This window comes from Thamnophis elegans, chromosome 9, assembly GCF_009769535.1.
Source record: "Thamnophis elegans isolate rThaEle1 chromosome 9, rThaEle1.pri, whole genome shotgun sequence".
NCBI lineage: Eukaryota > Metazoa > Chordata > Lepidosauria > Squamata > Colubridae > Thamnophis > Thamnophis elegans.
In genome coordinates, this window is record NC_045549.1 from 70,895,322 (window position 1) to 70,899,942 (window position 4,621).

Below are 4,621 nucleotides of genomic sequence, written 5' to 3' on the forward strand. Positions count from 1 at the left end.
GTGAAGAATTACCTATTCATTTTATATAGCTGCTTTCGTTACCTTAATTCTTTTCTTTAACCTACAGAAATAAAGGACACCTTGAAGAAATGGTTTTTGTCTTTACCATTATTTGCAGTTTGATACATTAAGAATGTTCTGTGAGCTTAGAATCACTTATGCAAATAAAAATGTCCACATTAAATGCTATAAAGGACAAAGCAACAAGTCAAAATACGGGATTCAACGTTTGGAGTTTGCATGAATAAAGTTATTAGGCTTCCTATAACCAGTTAATGAAATTAAAGTTCACTAGCTTTCTCCTTATGTGGGTTACTTTGCATCGTTTGTTTTTTTTAAAAAAGGTCCTTAATGGACAAATTTAACCAAATGTGGTTTTAGCAGCAATTCCAGGACTTCTAAGGCACACACACAAAGAGAGAAAAAATATCATTCTCTCTAATGGAAAATAGATCAATTCTTTTAAAAATGTTTTTTTTAATGGTTCATTACACAGTTAGCCAGATGTTCATGTTAGATTTGGCCTTTTAGTCCATCTCTTGACTCCTTTGCAAAGAACTGAGATAGGCAAATGTTTGATAATTTTAAAGATATCATCCCAGGATGTAAGCTGTTCCAAGTTAAGCTGCCTTTCGTAATTGACTGATGGTGTTTTATCAGTGCCCGTGGAGTTCAAGTGCTTATCATCATTGTAAAGCCATTCTGCCTTAAGGGCAAAGGATTATTATTTTTTCTCCTTTCTTCTAAAATTCAGAATCGGGCAACAGTTTTAGAATATCAGGGCCCAGTAGAATTGCAATGGGGCAGTTTCTGAAGTCTAAGGAAAAGGGGAAAACCTTTTATTTGCTCTTCATATCAGTCTGCAGGCTTTGTTCCTTCTGGCAGGGGACCAATGGTGTTTGTTTAGGTCCATATAGCAAAGATAAAAGTGATATCCATACAGGATGGTGATCAGAGGTAGTATTCAGCCGGTTCGGACCGGTTCAAACGAACCGGTAGCAAAAATTTTGAGTAGTTCGGAGAACTGGCAAATGCCACCTCTGGTTGGCCATGCCCACTCACCCCTGTTGTTTCCTGTCCTATATTCCCTTGTTTTTTAATTGCCATGCCTCAGCTGAGCTAAAAAAAACAGCTCAGCTCATCAGTGCTGACACCGAGGGCGATCTTTGAGTGCTGCACATGCGCACGAAGCACACTCTCATAGAACCGGTAGGAAAAGATTCGGACTCCCGCCACTGATGGTGATGCTGTAAATCTGGCCATTTACGTAAGTTCTTTCTGAAGGCCAAGAAAGTACAGATTTCCTTGAGTTCAACCTCTGCTCTTAGTGATGAGGTGGGCCTATTCATGCCATTTTTGTGGCCAAAGGGAAGGGTTGTGACACTGCTGTCATCTTCTGTACATCTTAGTCTCAGAGTAGAATTCTGGGATGTTCCCATTAGCTCCTGTCTGATTATTAATCAGTCCCAACCAGTGGTGAAATGTAAAAAAAATTGCCATCAGTTCTTTGTCTGTGGCTTAGTGTTGATGTTGATGTTGTTGATGTTGATTTTATTTATATGCCACCCTTTTCCCCCGAAGGGGACTCAGGGCGGCTCACAACTCAACCAGGGAAGGGGGATACAAACAAGAATTTAAACGACATAAAAAACAATGCATAATTAAAACACAACAGTCATACCAATTTGAGGCGGGGGCAACAGTTCTTTAGCCCCAGGCCTGTCAGAACAGCCAGGTTTTAAGGGCTTTGCGGAAGGCCTGGAGGGTGGTGAGGGTTCGAATCTCCATGGGGAGTTCGTTCCAAAGGGTCGGAGCAGCCACAGAGAAGGCTCTCCTCCGAGTAGTCGCCAGTCGACATTGGCCGGCGGATGGAATTCGGAGGAGGCCTAATCTGTGGGATCTAATCGGTCTAGTGGAGGTAATTGGCAGCAGGCGGTCTCTCAAGTACCAAGGTCCAATACCAGGAAGGGCTTTATAAGTGACGACTAGCGCCTTGAAGCGTGGGCGTGGCTTGGTGGGTCATGTGACTGAGTGGGCAGGGCCAAGTTTTTTTAAAAAAAAAATTAAAGAATTTTTAACTACCTATTCGCCAGAACCAGTAGTAAAAAAAATCTTTAAAAAGTGTGTGGGGGGGGGGCACACAATTGTTGGAAGCTTCCCCTCCCCCACTTTTTAAAGCATTTTTTCCTGCCTATTTGCCTGAACTGGCAGGCGAAAAAAATGCTTTAAACAGTGTGTGTGTGTGTTTGTGTGTCTGTGCGCACGCGCAAACTGGTAGCATTTCACCCCAGGTCCCAACCCTTTTTAGATCTTAGAATCAATCAAGCTGGATACTGCTTCCTAACATGGTTTCTCTGAAATGCAGTACCAACAGCACATGATGTTCAGGATCCTATTTTCAGCTGTGAAAACAAGGTAAAATAGGGAAACTATTTTGACAATAATTGGAAATGGGGGAAAAATGATTGGGACAGGAAGACAAACCAGCCAGGAGATGGGATGTTTACTCTGCTACTCTCCACCTCCAGATGTTAAGTTGAAATTAAATTATGGGACTCCAACAGGAAATGTTTGTATTTTGACAGTGTTCTTGTTGGGGGTCACAAAATTGCAAACCAAGATTAAAATTCTCCTCCTCCTCCTCCTCCTCCTCCTCCTCCTCCTCCTCCTCCTCCTCCTCTTTTTCCTCTTCCTCCTCCTCCTCCTCCTCCTCCTCCTTTTCCTCCCCCTCCCAGCAAAAAATAATTTCTCCATGCTACTTCTGGACAAAAAAAATGATACAGATTTTTTAAAAAGCACTTTCAAAACAACCATTGACCTGGATGACTGAGAATCTCCTAAGATATCAAAGCCATAATAGCATTTTTTTTACCCTTTTATACAAAAAGTTTCCATCCACCTAAATATGTTTGTCTTTCTGTATGGCATAAACTTGTTTCAGTAATCATACGCTGAAATAGCCTTCCATGACATGTTTCTAACTGTGTCGCCATCAATCCTAAAATGAAAAGTTATCTATTCAATTGTATATTAATCTTTAATATCCTCTGTATCAATATACTGTATGTATTTGAATCCAATCTTTTAAAGATTTAAATTCCCCTCCACCAACCATGATAAAAAGTCCCTTCAAGTTGTTCACATTTGAAACATATTTGTGGTTCCTTTATATATTCCAGCTACTTTGTCTGGTGTCGTGTGCCTCAATCATCCATCTGCCTGTTTAACTATCTCTGTCTATCATCTGTCTGTCTGTCATCTATCACCATCTCTCTCTCTTCCCCTTTCTTTCTCTATCTCTCTCTTGTTATACAAACATATACCTCTCTCTATCTAGCTATCCATCTATCCATTATCTATCCATCCATCATCCATCATCCATCATCCATCATCCATCATCCACCCACCCACCCACCCACCCACCCACCCACCCACCCACCCACCCACCCACCCACCTATCTATCTATCTATCTATCTATCTATCTATCTATCTATCTATCTATCTATCTATCTATCATCTATCATCTATCATCTGTCTGTCTGTCTGCAAACTATCTCTCATCTACCTAACTACCTATCATCTACCTATCTCTATGTCTGTCTATCATCTTTGCAAACCTTACCATATTTATGTTTTTTTTCCCTCAGTAGATGTTCCTAGTTATAGCCATGACACCTATATAAATCTGTGCATGTATTTGCAATATGTGTGTATACAGGTGATAAAGCTATAAATAAGCCTCCCATCCTTGGAGAGAAAATAAAGTAAAATAATATGTTCCTTGAGTAATTGTACCATTGGAATGTTGGCTTATCGCCAAGAGTGCAATTCTCCTGGACTTAATATTTCTAATACTTCCTTAGATATTTTAGACTCATAATTTACAGGCTTACATAGTGAGAGGGCATAAATAAGATACACCTGTCTGTGTCAAACCTGAAATTGAAAAAAAGATTAAATGATCTAAGCGTATTCCTCCCCTCTAGCTCTTTTGTATCAGGTTGGTAGCACAAAGACAAAAGATGTTTAAATTTCCCTTCTAGAAAATTTAGTCAGGCCTTATCAAAACACCTGGCTTGTCAGAGGCCTCACCGGTTTTGGCTTTGAGTTTTGCTTTAAACAAAGTCATCAAGGCCAAAAAGACTATCCAGAAACATCCCCCCTCCACCAGATGTTGCACAGTATTGATCTCAATTCTTGAAGCATTTCACTCTAGGCAACGAGGGCTCTGATGATTTGAACTGACTGGATGATGGGAGGAAAAAAAGAATTCCAATACAAAGTTGTCTCAAATCCAGGAGCAACCTCTGTTGTGGCAGAGGAAATGGGTTTCAACCTATTGAAAGCAAGGATGCTGAGGTAAAAGGCAAAGGTTCCCCTCGCAGATATGTGCTAGTGCTTTCCTGCCTCTAGGGGGCGGTGCTCATCTCCGTTTCAAAGCCAAAGAGCCAGCGTTGTCCGCAGACGTCTCCGTGGTTATGTGGCCGGCATGACTAAACGCTGAAGGTGCACAGAAGGCTGTTACCTTCCCACCAAAGGTGGTTCCTATTTTTCTACTTGCATTTTTACCTGCTTTCGAACTGCTAGGTTGGCAGAAGGTGGGACAAGGAATGGGAGCTC